This window comes from Paralichthys olivaceus, chromosome 11, assembly GCF_024713975.1.
Source record: "Paralichthys olivaceus isolate ysfri-2021 chromosome 11, ASM2471397v2, whole genome shotgun sequence".
Classification (NCBI taxonomy): Eukaryota; Metazoa; Chordata; class Actinopteri; order Pleuronectiformes; family Paralichthyidae; genus Paralichthys; species Paralichthys olivaceus.
This window is the reverse complement of record NC_091103.1, coordinates 21,318,540-21,338,747: the sequence shown is the minus strand read 5'-3', so window position 1 is coordinate 21,338,747 and position 20,208 is coordinate 21,318,540. Positions and strand designations below refer to the sequence as shown.

At 39.1% G+C, this 20,208-nt stretch overlaps 1 long non-coding RNA gene across 2 annotated transcripts in view; it reads left to right on the top strand.

The window, feature by feature from the left end:
* Positions 1 to 20,208, top strand: part of LOC138412031 (uncharacterized) — an 80,793-nt gene that overhangs the window by 5,318 nt on the left and 55,267 nt on the right. For both annotated transcript variants that reach the window (XR_011244552.1, XR_011244551.1), the window contains exon 2: positions 1,161 to 1,271. This is a non-coding gene — a long non-coding RNA (uncharacterized lncRNA). The remainder of the gene's footprint in view (positions 1 to 1,160; positions 1,272 to 20,208) is intronic.

The following is a 20,208-nucleotide window of genomic DNA, read 5'->3' as shown; positions in this document are numbered from 1 at the left end:
CTTAAATCCAATAGAGGGAGCTCAATCGCTATTTGTCTTCAAGCTGACACAAGGCAAGAGGGTAGGCTGCATTTTTGTTTACATGCAGAATCGCTTCATTAATTATTAAATACAAATAAATGTAATAGATCTCCAAGTTAAATATAGGTAGACAGAAACTGTTTTAAAAAGGGATTTATGGCATGTTTAGGTTTTATGGCATCATCTATCTCAAATCTAGTTGCAGGCCTTGTGAGGAAGAACTAAAAAGCAGCTGTAGAGGTTTGGAAAGCAGAGTCTGTCCCAGCGGATGGGTGGTGAGGCGGGTGTGGTGTCTGAAGCAGAATTTTCTATTACTTGTCTTCAAAACCGCGGTGCCAGTCGTTGCCCCACAATGCTGTCATGCTTCGCTGGTGTCCCAGACTCCAGTGCACAGTCATACCAAAGTGCCTCTGTACACATCCTGGAAAATTAATGAGATTGTACACTCACTCTGATGTGATTTAGAGGTGATGAGACTCAACTGTTCTATCAATATCATGAGAAACAGGATTTTAAAGCAGAAAACTTCAAAGCATATTTCACGAATACTGCAAAATCTTTACGGTGAAATGTCGAAGGAAGCCGTGGTTCCTGTGAATATTAGTTTTGTAGTGATTTTGATCCACCGTGCCGGGGATGATTGATGGACTTAATGTATTTAATTAAGTCAGGATTTGTGTTGTGATGAGTTGTTGTGTTCGGCTCAGGTCTGCTGTTGAACTCTAGTGATCGGCTCGGGGAATATTACTTCAATAAATATTTTATGAAAGAGGAATTTCTATCGATTCGTCGCGCTGTGAGTAATATGTGTACGTATTCATTAGGCTGCCTGTGTTTAATATTCTTTGTTTACAGTGGTGGATCACATATGGGGAAACACATGAATATGGAGCAGGTAGCCTCTGCTAGTCTCTGAGCTTTGCACAGATGCTCGTCTTATTGTGCACATGCACATACTGTACAAACAGTCTCAGGACTGTGCACGTGTGTGTGTATACACATGCACGCTCCCTTTCTTTTAATTAAAGCAATCAAAGAAGGTTTTGTGACATGCATGCATTTTTAAGATTGATATGGAGATTTCACTGTTGTCCTTTATTGCTTCCTGGTAAAATAAAACCTGATTGTGTCTCTAACAGGGTGTGAGCCTCGTTACAATCTCAGGCATCACCTCCTGACTCATAAAAAGGCAGCCTCTGGAGGGAGTAACTGCAAAGAGCAACATGAAAGAGGTGTTGAACACATGGGAGGTGAGTGGCTTTCTGTATGCGCCTGTCTGCATCCCTGAGTATCTGTGTATTTGTGTGTACAGCTGTGGCTTGAAAGAGGAAAGAGGGGTGGTCTGTACCCACAGAGAGGTATATGGGGATCTGGCCCGCAGCATTTGGCACAAAGGGCCTACTCCCATTATGCATGCTGGCCATATCTCTGGGAGATAAGGTCAGGTCCTGCTAATGAAACACATGGTCATGGTCTGCATGGAAACCTCCCCGCTCAAATTTTTATTTTCAAGCATTTCGTTCCCTCCCTGAAACTATTGTCAGTGTCTTTGCCTCTATATGAACAGGCTTTTTATTATTATTATATCAGATCATTTACCTCCACGCATAACCTTCAACATTTGCTTGTTATTATCCAAGGACGTATAAAAGTGATACTCAGTTAATTGGGATGGATATTTTGAAATGCAGCAGCGGTGCCAGGAAGGTACCCTGCTGGAACGTTGCCGGTTCTTTGTTTGTGTCCCCTCTGGTTTGAGTGTAGCTGGGAGGCAGAGCAAGTGGAAATTTGCTCAGGTGATGCTTTCAGTAGGAGCTTATACGGAGGGGGGGAGCTCTCTCCTCCCTGCCGACTCTCCCAGCTGAATCTGGCATTAAGTCAGCCCGGCGCTGTACCAGACGACAGCATGACAGCTGTTTCCTATGACTAGGGGAAAAACACATTGATTCTCCTCCTCAGTTGGCCTCATTTGGTAAGAGATGGAGTGTGGCCAAAATACTCTCCTCCACTGGCACTGAGACGTGGACAGTAGAAAAAGGTCAATGGCGTAGGGGAGAGTGGAAGGGAAGTGCAGCTGTAAATGACACAACCAATATTTCAGCTGTGAATGGATTTTAACCTTTTACCATTGTGTGAGATGAACCTTGGACCTTTTTGGTGATTTTTCTGCAGTGCAAAGGCAAACCGTTCAAAATACAAATTGAGTGCAGACCTGACTTTGACTTTTTGGCCGGACTATACTAAATGTATTTTTTACTTTTACAAAAAATACTATTAAGGTGAAAAAAGCTTTGCAGGAATGCACAAAGAGCGCTTAGTGTCTCTTGCCTGCAACCACGTCTCTTACAAATGCTTTTAATTAATGATAACAAAAGACTTTGAGAAAACACCTATTGTAACCCAAGCCACAATCTTTTCCTCATCAAATTTGTCTGGTTGCCTTTATGACCATCATTGTACTTTAAGTTTGAGGATCTCTCAGGAGATTATATAGATATATTAAGGTTCTGCTTCAATTTGTCTTTGTAGAATAATCTAAATAGGCAAAATATTAGGACAATACTACTGTTTGTCTGTTAAGCTATTTTTTTACCAGCCTGACAATTTGAACCATTTCATTTTCTCAAATTCCCGTCAGTTTGCAGGTCTGCAGTTTTCTTTTGGCAGGTTTTAAAATCAATGCAGGCATCAATGCAATGAGTCAAAATGAATTCGGGAATTATACAATATTCACTGCCACTAGTTGCTACAACTCCCCTTATCTGCTCCATAACAATGCTGACAGGAAGCCAATTATAACAAATTCATAATATAAGTAACGGAAAGTTGACTTGTGGCGTATAACATCAATTTATTTACATATCGAGGAGAAGAAAACCCACTTCTAAACCAAGGTGGAGCTGCTTGTAGCTTTCCATCATGGAAAAGCCCCCAACAATATTAACTATTAACTCTGTTCTTATCTTTCTTTTCAAATTTCACACCGGCGAGTATAAGCAGAATATTTTAGATGTTCAGTTGCCAGTAGATGCACGTTTTCTCTTGTTAGAGTGAGAGTGAGCTGCCACCTGTGCAGGCTGGAAAAATTGATCCGTCGTGTCTCGGCTGCATGTTGGTCCTCCTGTCAGCATCTGAGATGTTAAATGTGTGTTTATAAAACCTCTCTCAGGCTTAAGCTCAGCTAGTTAGCATGGATAGCATTGTTTGCATAGTCGAGCAGTGCCGTGTGCATCCCACTGCTGTTTTGGAAAATCTGCTGATCAATGGTCAACTCATCAGTGAAGAAAGCGTTCAGGAGCCCTTTGACATCTTGTGCTGAATTATTTATTGAAGCTTGGCCAGGGAGAAAATCAGAATTCAACATCTGTGCATGATGCTCTCTCATATTCTGAAGTCTGCTTTCCTGCAGTTACACCTTAAACCCCAGCAGATCATTTAATCTATAGGCCTGCTACTTCCTAAACAATCAAATGTATTTTCTAGTTATAGAGACAGTATTGCCTGCTTACGCAGTGTCATATCTATGATGTCTAGGGAGTGAAGCCTTTGACCTTCACCAAGCTCTCAGTTTTCCCAAACACAACAGCCTGTTGCACTCTGCCCCAGAGAGGACAAGAGACAGTGTCTATGAAAATTCCATAACAACTGTAATCAGTTGAACTGCTGTGATTCTGATGCAACAGCAACGCAGGTGACAGGTGTGTGTGCACAGTGTTTTCACCCCTGACGTGTGGAAAAGGGGTCAATTTTGTCCACTCAGGTGTCATATCACTGCACATCTGAGCTGGCACCAATAAGCTATTGAGTTATTTGTACCAGGAATAAAGCACATTGACATTTCACATTGCAGACACAACCCAGATGTGTGTGGGTTTGTAATTGATATGATAATAACCCATCTAGTCACATGCATCGGTACCAAAACAATGAACAAAGAAGCTTGGATTACAACACTTATAGAGACAGTGTAACTGTATTGTATGCATCATTATTCCAGTAATTCCTTACGTAGAAAACAGACGGAAGTATTAAGATGTTTGTCTTTGGATAGAAGAAATTATCTGAGCATGAGCAGCCTCATAACTATGGTTTCATTGATATTTGTTCTGTCCTTGCATTGGGACATGAGGATTCGAATCCTGCTGTCTGAGGTATTGATCTGTTAAGTGAACTCTCCTGATGATAGTTATAGTACGCTGCTTTGTAAGGGCTGTGCAGACGAGCATTAGCACTGTGCCTAATATCAGTCTTATGCCTACATTTAATTGCAATAAATGTTACATTACACACAGTGAGGATGCAAACAGCAGATATCTGTTTGTGCAGCTTGTTCGCTGATACAGGAGTTTAGTATCATCTAATTGAACACATTGTTTTACCCAAAGGTTATTGGATTTACTATATTAATTTCGGCTGCTGTGATGTCTATATTCTATGTATTTTATTTTTTCTTGAGGATGTAACAACTTAATCAAAATAAAAGCTTGTATCTTGTCATAAAATTTTAAATCACCGCTACAAGAGATCTCTGTACGATCAATAGTTCTCTCATGCTACTTCAAACATCGATCCTCTCCTTTGAGATTTAATTAGTTCCTGAATATGCTCTGTGTAACATGAATATATAACTATCGAACTGCGGGACGATCTATGCTCGATTTTTCCAAGAATCAATCATGAATGTTGTAATTTGCCATTGATGTAATTGATTCATTTGCCCAATTATACTGGAGACGGTCGTCAGCCCTTTTTTCTCTGCAGCTGGATGAGCAGCCAATCAGTGGGGCGTCCTCAGGAGCAACAATAAACTGACAGTCCTCTGGTTACCACTGACTGAGCATGTCGCTCATTTACCATAATTGGATATATTACTAATCTGTCAATTACTTATAAGTGAAGGGAAAATATTCATTAGCTTCAAGGTTCAGGAAGGTTAACTCTCAGAAGCATAGGTGCATTTTGTATGAAAAATACAATGTATTAGTATTCAGTCCCCCCGACCTTTTTCACATCATGTTTTGTTGCAGTCCTTAATACATTCAAAATATTTTTTCTCCTCACCAATTCCTGCCCCAATCCTGGTTCTTCCAAACTTCCTCTATTTGAATAATGTGCAGTTTGCTCTTTAGAACCTTCACAGCAGGCTTTTCTTGTAGCCTTCTCCAGGTCTCTGTTCCTTTGACCTCACAGCATTGTCAGCTGTGAGGCCTTTTATAGACAGGTTTATGCTTTTCTGAATCATTTCCAATCAACTGAATTCACTGCAGCTCGACTCCAATCAAGATGTGGAAACATCTCAAAGATGACCATGAGAAACCGAAGGCTCCTGAGCTACATTTCAATCTCATAGGGTCAGAAGATTCATGTCAATGTGATATTTCAGTTTTTCCTTTTTTAATAGTTGGCTTTTTCATTATGACTCAACTCTCTCTATATAATCTATAATTAATAATGCTATATTCACTCAAATATTGGCAACAAACACGCCAAACTTTTTAAAAGTTTATTTCTTTCACAGCCAGTTTCTAATATCCGTAGAAATTTTGGCTCCATTTTGACTCCAATCTTGTCCAAGATTACATTGCATATAAAACATCTTCGCCCTCTTGATGTTGTCCCTACAATTTCCTGAAACAAGTTTTTCACAGCCAGCTGCAGTTCAGACTCTTTTCACTTCCATCCTTGTTTTCATTACACATGAGCAGCATCAGATCCATCTTTCATGAAACTTAAGATTTTTGATGTTGTGGTTTTGGCTTCAATCAGAAAGAGAGTTCTTCTCTGTCTCAAGACCTTTCTGCAGCTGTTTTTCTTGGCAAGTTTCATCCACATTTGGACTGACAAGGTTATAAATCATGTGTATTTATTACAGACCACTGTATTGATTCTGCTTATACCCATCATGTACATAATTCTCTACTGGTTAAGAGATCTCCATGTCTTTATCAGCATCCTCCACCCAGCATGCAAAGAGTCACTCAAGTGTCAAGTTGCTCTAATCATACTGAGTAATTACAATATGAGTCTAACTAATCAATTGGCAAATATCAATCAGAATCACAGATAATTCATTGGTAGAAACTGCTTGTGGAAAAACTCCTATACTTATTAACAATGCCTCCAATATCAACAAAGATGACAAAGTATTACCACAATTTAAACTGAGTCGAACAGCCACCAGTGGCCTTACTTCTCCTCCCACTGTGTTATTTTATGGTCTGTGATGATTTTGTTCTTTTTTTCATCAGTGTTCGCAGGGTTCAGGGTTCAGCAACACTTATAACTATTACTCATTCACATAGTCCTGGTCATAAATTTAAAGTACGGGGTTTTACATTGTTTTTAAACTTTTTTTAACCAGTTGATATATTTTATTGTTCAAAACTGTTTTGCTGTACCTCCATGCTGGCGACAGTCAGTGGCTGGAGGCATTATGTTTATGAGTTGTCCGTTCATCTTCCGCATTCTTGTGAATGGAATATCTCAAGAATGCCTAGAGGAAAGTCCCCAAATATGGTACAAATATTCACTTGGACTCTAGGATAATATGAATAACCTTTGGTGGCCAAAGGTCAAAGGTAAAGGCCTCTGTGACTTTAAAGTTTCTACAGTAACATGTCTTGGACCTTGACTTGCTGTCAGGGGGCTTAACATTCCCGAATGCTTTATGAACAGATGAAGCAAATCAACTTCACTGCTGCAGGGTAAAATGCTCATTATTGTAAATATTTTTTGTAGATGGCTTGGTCAAGGTGTTTCATCGTTTCCGTGTCGATCTCAAAATGTTCATCCTTGATTTCAGCCCATATGTTTTCAAACAACTGTTCCATGATGGTGTTTGGCAATCCGAGATTGCTGAGCACCTTTTCCCAAAGATCCTTGAAATCAACTTTTGAACAATTTGCTAGTTTCTCTTTTATTCTTCGGAACATGGGGGACTGGCCACACTGACTGGTTCCTCCAGCAAAGCAGATTCGAATGCATGTTTTACCACCCTGTAAGTGAGAGTTTCAGACTGTGTGTGAAGCTACCACCTCATTACTCCAAAGAAACACCACATTTTTGCAAGGATGTGAGCTGTTATGATAGCACGTAGTGGTAAAACACTTATGCTTATGCACTTTGATCGTGATGTAATCCTAGGGCTCATCCTATTAATGTGATCTTTGAGGATATTATTCTGCTTATTGGTGAACACAAGGGTTTCACCTCTGAAAATAACTTAGATCCATTTAGACCCATTCTGTCCCTGCTGTATCTCACCATCTGTTGTTTGAAGCAAATCTCCAACATCGATCATGACAGCTTGTACTGACATTGACAGTATATTTTCAACTCCGAAGTTGTAAGAGTACTCGTTATTCAGTTTCTAACAATATGACAAATGGCGGTTGGGCAATCTGCTTTGCAATGCATGTCTTAATCCTTCCAGGCACCTTTTTTGAGAGAGGGTGTGCTCTGGGGCTTTTCTGGATCATCTTTGTCTTGAGAAATATAATTTTCATCAAAAATTACCACAGCAATATTATCTGCAACATTCTCAATCTCCAGAGAGGAGCAAGATTCCAATGGCTCAGGTGTGTCATGGAAGAAACTACCTGTGAATTCAAAGACCACCTCTTTTATGAGATTACATTTCAGTGGTCGAAGGCAAAGGCCACAGTGACCTCATATGAAATACGTAGAAACATGGAAACTGCACTGGTTGGTGGAGGCATCAACAGAAGTATTTCCGAAGTCTGTTTGCTGCATGTTGTTGCTCACTCCAGCAGTGAGAGGTGATTGAAACGGTGTATCTCACTAAAGCAAAGATGACAGAGCTGTTGTTTTGGAGGCTTCCTGTTTGTTTGAATCAGTCATTGCAATGCCTGAAATCTGTGTGGGCTAATAGTCGCTGCATTCGACACAGAGACATGAAGGCAAACACATTGTATGTAAGAAGCATCACTTCCACTTAGCTGGTGTTTTCAATAGACTCGGTTGGCATTGTTAATGAGGACATTACAAGTTGATTAACATTTCTCAGTAAGGGAGTATGAAGTGCTTCAGTAGATATATCAGATATACGTTATAAAAGCAGCTTTAAAAGCTTTTCTGATAAAATCATTTCTTCTCTATCAGTTTCTTACAATGACTTGTGTCAGACATGGACACACAATAGCTGACCAGTATCTGATATGAGATTTATGTTTGCACAATGTTTTCTCTAGTTAGAAATATGTGACAGTTGAGAGGGTGTTTGCTTATGTTAAATAAAACTGATCACACAGTCCTGATGAAGCAAGATTGAGTTTCAAACATGTGATGATTTCAATTTTTAGTTGTGAATATAAAGTCAAACTCAAGTTTTCAGGGGCTTTTAATTTTATTATTATTATTAAAATTATTGGTTCTTTGACTTTTCTAAAAGCTTAGCTTTTTCTTTTAAAATACTCATATCAAAAAATGATAATCTGGACAATAACTCAGAGACATATGCAATCTATAATAAGAGGGAATACGCAGGCACTGCTTCACAATAAAAGCTCACTGTGGACATGTACTGTGTCTGAGGATGTGGAGGGACATCAGGTTGCGAGGGCATTCCAAAAATACTAACATCTCTTTGTCCATTTTATATTTGCGGGGTCAGCAAGCGAGCTAACTGAAAACACGCCGCACATTCATGATGCCCCTCCTCTGATAGTGATTGCAAAGAAATTTCACTTCTATTATCACTGGAATGATCACATCTGAGTTGCTTTCGATTTAGAGAGGCCGCACAATTGATGTAATTTCAGCCTCAGAAAAACCATCTTTCTTAATCCCCCCCCCTTTCATTGTGCTGCACTTTACGCTGTAGATTGGTGCTTATAGTGTCGAGTGCTTCGCAAGCTGGCGTCCACTCAAAGCCCCCAACAGAGTGTTTGATGTTTGCCTCAGTGGATCAAAGATGTTGGAGCATGGACCTGCCAGGTGCACCGCTCTTTCATCTCACTCACTTATCTGTCTCCTGCTTCCCATTCTCCGTAAAGGGACAGAACAATGTGCCAATAGACTTACTCGATTTCAGATACTCCACTCAGGACACTGTGAATGATTTATACCTGTGGGGAGTTAAAAAAAAAAAAAAAAGCCCAGGTTTTTCTATAGTTTTATTGTGCTTCATTGTGATTGCCTTTACATATTGCATGGGTTACAATAGCTGAAGCAACAGTCCGAAGGTATAAGCAACATTTGAATCCTTTTACCTCAAAGGAGAGCGTGGAGAGAACAGATTCTTGAAGCTTGTGAATATGTGAATGCTGTTGCCTCTGATTGTCTGCTCTGTCACACCGGTTTCAAAGCAGGCAAGGACTCAAACGCAGTCTCAGAGCCAGGGTAAGGCTCCAATGGTCGCAATGTTTGGTCCACAGGCAGTCAGTCCATTCAGCAAAGATATAAAACAAAACGCTGGTGTGCTGAACATAGTGGAACAAAACAAACAGAGACATCCTTCAGAGGCTGCATTTTGCAGTTACACCACATGTCTCATTTCGACATACTTTTTAATACCGTAATCACACTGTTCAGAACGGTACATATAAAAAAGGGCGTTAAAACCTTCTTGTCATGTCCAACTGCAACTCTGTTGCTAGGCGGCAGCAGTAAGGGCAGGACAAGTTAATTAACAGTTAATTTTTACTCGGCCTTCGCGGCCGAAATGGCTCATGAACTGGGACAGGGCTACAGAGACTAAATACTTTCTGGGAGGGGAAATAGGAGAGCAGAAAGTGAGGTGACCTGTAACAGGATTGGATAGTAGTATCAAAAATAAACAGACATGCAGGGTAACAAAAAGTAATTAAGGCAGAGACGTGACCTTCTCTTATTTGCAGATGCTGGAGTTGTGTAACAGCCAGACTTTCCTCTGACTGTCTAGAAAATATATAACTAGAACAACTTTGTTTCACAAAACCACAATGAACATTTATTTCTATCGTATTTTTAACTCGTAACTGCAACCAGTCGCCTTTTGATGCTCCTGTTAAGTAACCATTGATGAAAACACTTTAAATGCTTCCACTGAGAATTTTCACATTATTGATTGCAAATGAGAAAATAAAAGCCAACATCACTTCGTAGGCCCTGGGGTAATGATAACTTTTTTCATTGTACATATCGTGCTGCAGTTAGTCCTTTATGTGTCTGCTTGACTAGCCATCCTCAACACATGACTTATGGACCATGTGTAGATGGATCCTTGGACCCTTCAGCTTAGACTATTGATGCTTTGATCTCGGTGTAAGCGAATGACGTCCTCACACATAATCAGAGTATTGATTCTCCCCTGCTCTTCCTGGCAAAGTGATTGGGAAACTAATTGTGCCCTTTTGTCTCTCTGCATCGTGTAACCTCGGAATCATCTCTCCACCTCCAAAGCACCAATCTTCTTACAGACAACATAAGCAGTCTAACAATTTAGCAGGCGAAAGAGGCCGTTTAAATGGCAATTAACGTCACACTTTTCGGTTTAAGTGTGGCTGGCTGGAGTTGTGGCTGTTGTAATTGGGTAAGTAAACATTAGCGGGCTGCGCATTTTATCCAGGAGAAATTAACAAGACGGCGTGCAGCTAACTGGACCATCAGTATTTTCTCTGGTGCTTTGCGGCTGGCGGAATGAGAAATGTGTCTGTAGCTGATTTTTTTTTCTTCTAAGCTGACTGCTCAGCCATGCACACAATGTAGTGAACAAACAGAATAATCTATGAAAAAAAAATCTTGATGGAGTTAGAATAAAGATATTTAGAGCTCCCTGCAGTAAGATCATTTGCAGACAGTGAAGTCTTCCCAGCAAATATTTGGGAAGCGTCAATATTTTACACAAGCTCACATCTTCGGACGTTGAGAGAAACTGGCTCGATGCCTAAATGGTAGATCTTGTAAGAAAATAAAATCTTAAACGGGGAAACATCCTTTGTAAAACGAGCATCAATTTCAGTGCGATTAATGTGTAATCCAAATTAAACAATTAACAAAAGTCCGTCCATCCAGCCATTTGAGATTTGGGGGGAGGTTTGTGCCAATACCAGCTGACATTGGGCAAGAGGCAGGGTACACCCTGGACTGGCTCTTTAACATAAGACAACCATTCACATTCACACCTACAGATGATTTAGAGTCTTCACTCAACTAACCCTAATCTGCATTTCTTTGAACTGTGGGAGGAAGCTGCTAAAAAATCTGCTGCTTCTAAACACTTTCCATGCAGAACAACATATCAATATAATGGAAGTCATAGAACTGGATAGCCAACTAGTTTGGACTGTGAAGTTGACAGTTTTAAAGAAAATACATGCAGCATTTACAATGATTGATGGCCGCCTTATGTGTAAAGAATCTCAATAATACTTAAATGAACTGTGTTGCGAGCCATTTGTTTCTGTAGACAGGTCGACCGTTGTGTCCTGTCACTGCCCATGGAGCCCCCCCGCCTTGAACAAACAGATCCAGAGCTTATTTCACCACCGCTGAGAGTGATGGAGAGCGGCCTGTCTGCATTTTGTCAGCTCTTTGATGGAGTCGTTGAGTTTGAGAGTTATCAGGGATGAGGGGAGGGAGCTGCTCGGAGCTCACAGGAGAAGACGGAACAAAGATGACCCATTCTCACTCACTCTATAGTTACACAATACATCACCACGGTGACCTCACACTAACATAATCCCCTAGATGTGTTAAAATCATCTAAATTATCAACAGAATAATGGATAATTATTCAGCTGCAAGAACAATAGCTGTTTGCTGCGTTCTGTCACTATATAATCAGTCAGCACAGATCTGTGACTGTTATACTGAATATTTACTGCAGAAAGAGGATCTAATGTATGTACTTGGTACCTGGTATCCAAGGAAACAAATCCCTGTGTGGGGATCTATCTAAGCTCAGGCCATGCTAAAGGATTTCTAGTGACATTTTTGAAAAGGGTGAATCAGACTGCTCTTTCTGCAACACCACATTCCTGCTTACAAGTTCATGTGGGTAAACACCAACATTTTATTTATACACAATTTTAATATTAGTATGTAGTAGTATACAACTCTTTTCTATGTTGTGAAGTAATGTTGTCCTTTAGCTATTTAACTAGTTTATTTTCTTTCCTGTAGACAGGGTAACTTCATTCAGTTGTGTTTGAGTGTTTCTTAAGAGCAGCTATCACAGGGCTTTGCAAAGTGCATCGCTACGATAGGTAACATCTTGCTGAGAACACAAAGGAGTTGGATGTTGTGGCTTCGGTCTGAGATGCTGGTGCTATAGTATAACATCAAGTGCCAGTTGATATTGTAACAATTTGACCTTTACATGTAGAGACAATATACACTGAGTATATGTGGACATAGAATATTTCTTTGGATGTTTTCTGTCTGCAACTATATGTGTTACTGTAGTGGGGTCCAATGTTCCACTGTAAAATATATTCATTGTTCATTCTAGCACCAGATATTTTTTAAAAATGTGTTTAAGCAAATAGTCTGAGTATATTCCAGGATTGATTTATCAAACTAACATGAGGTTGTTGTTGGCACATCCCCTCTTGCTCTATAGGCTCTCACTGATAACACTTAATGAATCTGACCTTTTGTCATCATACTGTCCAATCATTGTTTTACTGACCTGCTGACTAAGATGTGTATTTTTATTGTTCTAGTTAGAGGAGAGCAGAACCTTTACTGTTTTGACTGTAAAAGCCGTACATAAATTCAGTGACTTTCAAAATAATGTGAAGATAGATTCATGGCAAGTAATCATTGCCATAACAATAAATTCCTAGTTTTAGGAGCATAATGCACAATCCACTACAGCTCTGCTTTATCTTGACAGGTTCAGTTAGGATTAATAGCCCCTTCTCCTCAATATATCAGAAAAATGCAGGGTGACTGGATTTTAGCTACTCACGGGCCAAAAGCATGCCATGATGATAAGAAGTGAAAATGGAACTGCAACTTATTTAGCTGGAATACACGGTCTATTTTTGTGCTTCATAAAACAACCATTTGATGCAAGATTAAAAACCTCTGAAAAGAGCAGAGCTGTGCTCAATGTTTTACACAGAAGGTGTGAAAATGTATTAAAATTTATTTCTTCTCACTCACCACATCTTCCAAAAGGTTCTGGCTCTTTTATTTTATGACTAATTTGTGCATGCATGTTCAAAACTCATCCTGGAAAAACACAAATATGATTTGCAGCTGTTTGATTAATTTTGCTGTCAATATTTGAATTTAAAAGTTAGAAAATCTAAGATTATGCAAAGAACTAACATAACTTACTAGAAAGACACAAAGCTGAAGGTTAAAAACTTTGCATAAACATGTGCATGTTGCGCTCAGTGGAGGGGGTGTGCTGAAGCTGGCAAACATCCGTCAGTGTAAGCAGAATTATCCTGGCTAAGTATTACATCAACATATTTGGCAGCGACATCAAACATTGATTTGAATTTAAAATGTGTTGAACGCTGTTTGTAAGCCTGCATAATTATGTGTATCTGATTTTTTGTATTGAGCAGATGAGCAATCTTCAGGCTACTTGTGAGAGTACAAAAACCCATTGTATATGGTTACCGACTGTATATACTATGGTTATACAGTACAGTGCATTAAATGAACATTGACTGTTAGTGTGATTTTAAATCTGTTTTACACGTGAGCTGTTTCAGCCCCACTCTCCTCCAGATGGTGGGTTTGGCTGCCATCATCACAGTACGGCTTCCCAACTGCTGACTAATCTATACATGCAAACGTGAAGGTCTCTGTATGTGCACATCAATGAAACACATACGTTTTCAACATCTCGCATAGAAAGTGGCTCAAACTGCAACTCACACTTTTTTTAATATCAGATATATTATTTCAGTGTAAATTGGGACTTGGTAAAAGCAAGATCAGATTATGTGTTTTATTTATTATCCTGTAGGGTGTGAGCGGAGGGTCTTTGTTGAAAATAGTAACTCTAAATCAGTCAATGAAACTTTATATAGCACCTTACAAACTAATCAATGGCATTTCAAAGTGCTCTACCAGTGATTGACAAAATGGTAAAAAGGATTAATAAGTTCAGAAACCATTGCTCTCATTGTAAGAGATTACAATGTAACTCATTATAATACAATAAAATGTTAATAAAACAAGATAGAATAAATAAAAAGAATGAAATTATAAAACACTACATAAAAGCCAGGCTGAAAAGATGAGGTTTTAGTTCCTGTTTAAAAATATCTACGTTTCCAGCTCATCTCAGATCCTCTGGAAGGCTGTTCCATTGTCCCAGAGCATAATGAAAGCAGCATCACCAAATGTTTTTTAAAGGCCCATGAGCCGTGATATGTACTTTGACCGAGACCAGACATACTGAGTCACTTCCTATAAGAGGAGGCAGCAGGAGACGAAACATCCAGTGAAACATCATTAGGAGCTTTTAATCCTTTATTAAACCATTAAATGCATCTGAAGAATGTTGTTCATATTTAGATCTACACATATTAGTACCAGTGTTTAAGATGAATGAAAGCAGAAATAGACCTGCGCTACAATTTCATACCCAAATACGCTTCTAACTTCTTGTTTTCTGGCTCGTTCTCCTCGTTACGCTCCTTCCCCAGTTAACCTTTCACACTCCATAAGGTGCTATAACATTTGGCTCCAGTTCTGATGTGTCCAGTCCGTCTGCCAGCGCGGCTATTTTAATGATTTTGTGCTTAATCTGTGGGAACATTCAGCAGACCAGTTGTAGTCGCTCTCCGAACAGTAAAGGTCACAGGAATTCAGTGTTATTGGAATGGCTTTAAGAAATATCACTTCCCTGAGCTACTCTTCACTTCATTTCTTCTACGTTGTTATTCTCTGTGGAACTTCGTTGACTCACTGAAACCACAGCTACTGAAGTTTTGTGATCATATTATCCAAGCTGTTTTTTTTATAGCTCATGAAAAATTTGGGGATTTACTGGTCATGTTCAGCTTGAGGCTCTAGAACCTGACTTTAAATTAAAGCTGGTGGATTTTCATCTTGATTGGAAAGAAATAGAATAACATCCACATTTTCGTTATTTCTCCACTGGTATCAGTTATATTTTTACTGCACAGTGAAATTGATCTTCTGAGCTTAAAAGTATTTGCATATTCTTTTTAAAAAATCCAAAATATTCCTTGAACACTGCTCGCATTTCAACTATCTTTAGGAAAAAGAGCAGGATTATCGTGGGCTGTCAGACATAAATCCTTTATTAACAAAGATATATTTGCCTTTGTGTCAAAGACTTTCGCTGTCATGTCTCAAACTAAATCCCAACAGTTAATCTTTTTTTCTTAGAACAAGCAGTTTCACAATATCCTATGAAAATGAGACTAAATACTTTTTACTTCTAAAATTTGATTAGAATCTCTTTAATTTTTGTTGCTAGAAACAAAACTAAAACTAACAATCATCATAGAATTAAAACTAAAGCAGGTACCAAAGTTAAGGGCAAATATCCTGGATCTTTATCTTTGTCCGGATCCCTGCCCTGTAATGTTTAATCCTATACATCATATCATGTCTCCTAAATATGCCTGATTTCTGGTCAAAGAAAGTGATCTGAAAGTGATTCATTCTTGGACCATGTGATATCGCCCATATCCCACTTTTGTGTAAATCCATTTCGTTTATACATAATCTTGCTGAAAAACCAACAAAAAACAAACCTACCAACAAACATGCGTGATATTTTTGTTAGATTTGATGTAATACATACAGTAAGATTGTGCCTGAGGTTTATCCGTCAGGTGGTGGTTGAGGGCCAGGGTTGTGTGGGTTACATTTCACAGCAGAGAAAGGTACTTTACTGTCCCCGTTCGCTCTTACCATCCCATAATGCATCTGTGTGATCAATCGGACCCTTGGCTTTGCTCTTATCCCTCTGCCTTCCTCAGTAATCAGCAGTGTGATGTGATCACAGGCGGCGCGCCTGTCCTGTCCCCGTCTCATGTCGTACAGGACCAAAGCGTTCCTTCTGTCATCTGTGACGGTCCTGTGATGGCAGGGCAGAGACGGGGGCTTTGTCCCAGCGTGATATATATCTTTGAAATTGAGGAGTTAGACCTGCAAGCGACCACTCCGTGTGCCTCATACCCTCTGGCTTTGTAGGAACGTCTTTCAAATGAGAAAGATGAAAGATTAAATGTCTCATCTCTGTTGGGATTTTACAGCCAGATCTTATTTAATTCATATCATGTCATTTCAATATGCACAAGTATGAACAGGCCTAACGACACGTCACGGAACAAAAGCATAAAATAAAAGGCAAACAAACACTCCTGATGAGTGTTAATGATGATTTTATAGCAAACCTTCATCCAGAATCACTTTCAGTGGTAAAAGCCTCTTCAGGCTGGATTACAGACTGCAGACATTTATAAACTGAGTGACGTTTGGCTTTTCTGCAGTAGAGTTGGATCCCTCCCTCTCTAAATGCTGTCAATCACAGCAGCACAGTGTATCCTGGACTTGACAGAGCTTCCTCCGACTCAGTCACCGGGGAGCATTTGTCTGCAGTTTGCAGACAGTTCAAGGTTAATTGATGTACATCATAAAATATTGATAGCAAAATGATCACTTGCTGCTCACAGTGCTCAGGATCCCTTGTTATGCATGTAAACCGAGCTTTTAGTGAGTATATGTATAACATTTAAATAGGCTGCGATAAGGAAATAGCCGTGCAGCTCCCTCAAGTTATATTTGCACTTTTTGGAAGTGGGTTAATGAGCGCTGGTTAATGGGAAAACTTTTATCTTCCCTCAAGAACGGCAATGTAATTATTTGATTTATGAGCGGCTGGAGGAGGAGAGCAGCACGCGATCACTCTCGGCACCTCGAAGGGATTCAGCCAGAGGTGAGACAGACAAGCCTACCTCTGTTTGCTCACGTCTCTATCACATCGCTGCAGCAACACCCTGAAGAAACACAGTTGTATGATGGAAAAGATGTGTGTTCGTGTAATACCCCGACATCATCCAGAGCATTAGATGGAAAACAAATAATTGTCCAACTGAAACCTCTGGACGATTATTTGTTTTCTGTATTCTGAGAGTTGTACTAAATTTGCACTACAGGGATTCTTTGTTATTTGTAAACCACAGGGTTGAAAATACAAGGGGAGCATATAGAATACTATTAATCACCACACATTGAGAGGCGTTGTGATAGCTTTGTTTCTCTGCTTGTTGGAGTCGTCGGGAGTGTAAGCTTCTTGTTGCTGTAATCCAGTTTTTGGAGCAGACAGAAGTGCCTCTCGGTTCATTCTTGTGCTGACAGTGTCTGAGGCAGCAGAGGATTAGCTGACACTACAAGTCTGAAAAACGCAACAGTGGACTAAAGGAAAACACTGATTTCAAAGCATTTTAAAATAGAAAGGCACTCAGTTTAGCACATACACCAGGGCCTAATAATCCCCTTAGATTCAATCAAGCTGCACACACAGGCCTCTTAAAGGTCCAGTGTGTAAGATTTAGGTGAAAGGGAACTATTGGCAGATATTTCATGTAGAATAATCTTTATGATGTTTTCACTAGTTCATTTCATCTGAATTGTATGAATTGTAGTTTTCTTTGCCCCAGAAAAGGCTCTTTATATTCAAATACTTTATATTTACATTGAGGGGGTCCGCTCTACGGAGGCCGCCATGTTTTTTACATTAGTCCAGACTGAACAAACTAAACACCTTTTGAGTTTTTATGACAATTAAAGGCTGCCACATGTTCTTTTTCACTTTTGGAAGGAGAGGGTGAGGTGAGGGGTGTATAAATATCTTTATGATATATAGGATTCATCTTCTTTGTGACGTCAGATGTAAAATGGCACCTTTGTCTGTGTGCCTCTTGTAATCCGGCTTAGTGAGTGTGCTGCATGATGAGGTATAATTACAGGTAGAGGTAAAAGGTTGAGGTGCAGTTCTCTTTGCTTGCAGTGAGCAAGCTGTGATCACTTACCGGATTGAAACAGAGCTGCTTTGAGCACAGAGAAAGAAACTCCAATGCTTCCTGTGTAGATAAAAGTGTTTGTTTAATGGCTGTGAAATGAGAGGCAGCCAATCCAATGGAATCGAATCATTGATCCAATGTAATCAAAATCATTTATTGATAATTTTTTGGAGAATGTGTTGTTTTTGTCCCTCTGTCTGAAACATAGATTTCCAATAATGTCAGCACGGTCACATAATCAAACCAATTTACAAAACATGAATATACCTTTCGCCTACACCCTAACAAACCTCAATATGAATGTATTACATTACATTGATTATTATTTCTAGTCATTCATTCGAGTTTCAAGCTGAATTTTAAAAAAAGTCAGGGATGTTTTCTTAAGTTCTTCATCTTGGTGAAGTTGGAGGAAGTTGCACTTGGACCAAACTCTCTCAGAATCAGACTCATACCTTTGACTCTCATACTTTTTCTCTGTAAACTACATGTCCCATCAGTTTATTAGGATCCATGCAAAGTCTGACATGCACCCCACTATAGAGCAGAGAGCTCAATATCCCAATAACTGTTGCTGTAAAGAGTAAATGTTGTTCCAGTTTAAGCCTTAATTTGACTTTTCTGAGCAAAAAAAGTAAAAGGAAGAAAAAAAACGATTAATGTGCTGTGAATCAATTTGTGTTGGATTTATTATTTTGAACTTTAAAGAATCTTGTAGAGAAGAACAGTTGAAAAAGGTCATTAATGAAACTCAAGTTAATCAGTATTACACTTTCATTAAGTTAGGGAAACTTATAAGAGATAGAGATGGAGTAGTTCAAAATCAGAGCAGCTGACTTTTAAGTCGTAGTCCATTGTTTTTGTCAAGTGAATAAAACACCTGACGATTCCCATAATGCAACTTAGTGTTTTGCATTTGACCCTCTCTGCTCTAAGCCTAAGTTAGTTTGTTTTCTTAGAGTTCAGGGGTGGTAGTGAGCCAGAGATATTATACAGCCGTTTCCACAGGGTGAGCAGGTTCCAATGTGGAGGTAGGTGATTTATATGTATAAAATAATGATGGTGTTCCTTCTACAGCTTTTTCTTCCTCTTGTCTGATGTTTGCAGTGGCGTTTATTAAGAATATCATACTATCATTGTGACGGGCTAAAATCCGCTCCTCTGTTCGAAACTGGCCGACACTTCCGTCAAACTCATCCTCCATTATATTATACTTTCTGCTTTATTATTTGTCCTGACTTTCCTCGAGCATCAAACAGACTCCCTGTGGTTTTGTTTTCTTCCGTCAGACACTGTGCAAGGTTGTCTTGAGATTGTGTTCCTCCTCCGCCTCAGAAGTTGCTGCACCACAGACCCTCCTGCAGTTTTTTGTCGCAGCATGAGTGAGGAAAATATTTGGGGGTCTCACAAACATTCCTCTTTCCTTTTCTTCCTCCCACTGGTTGTTTGTTCACCTCTCTAATACCCTCTGATATTCTAAAGCTCAGACAACACAAGATTCCGCTCTGTACGAGAAATTGTCACAGCACAAAAATGAATCTGTCATTTTTTTCAGTTTTTAAATATAACAGTAATAATAATAATAATTATACATTTTATTTGTATAAGACTTTTAAAAGATACTCAAAGGCACTTAACATGGTAAAAACAGTGACAGTAAAAATAATATCAACAAGGTAACATTATAGCAGTTAAAGACAGTTACATGTAACCATCCTGACACTCAAAACGACCCCCAATTAATGTTACTTTACTTTACTTTACTTTTTTTAAGTAAACAATTTGCCTTTCATTTGTAAATTAGTGACAAGTGATTTACCTCCATGCATGTGCACATGTTTGGGCAAAGTACATGGAATTAAATGTTGTGGTATAAAGCACGTAGTTTAACATATTGTTTTTTTGCATACTACTATTTATTATTTTATATTTCTATTTATTATAATTTTTGGTCTGTATATATTTCTATATCTTGTTGGCAGACCCCAGGGGGCTCAGTACCCTAACCCCAGTATTTCTGATTCTGAATAAAACATTATGTGTTCGTGGTGGTGGTGTAATGGACTGCATATTCTGCACCTGCATGAATGAAAAATAGAAAAGAGAAAAAAAAAAAGCCACACCTCTTAATGTAATGTTGTTTAGTGCAACTCCACCACTACCTTAAAAACACGTTTGAATGTTAGACAATGTCAATGAAAACTAAACATGATTAGCT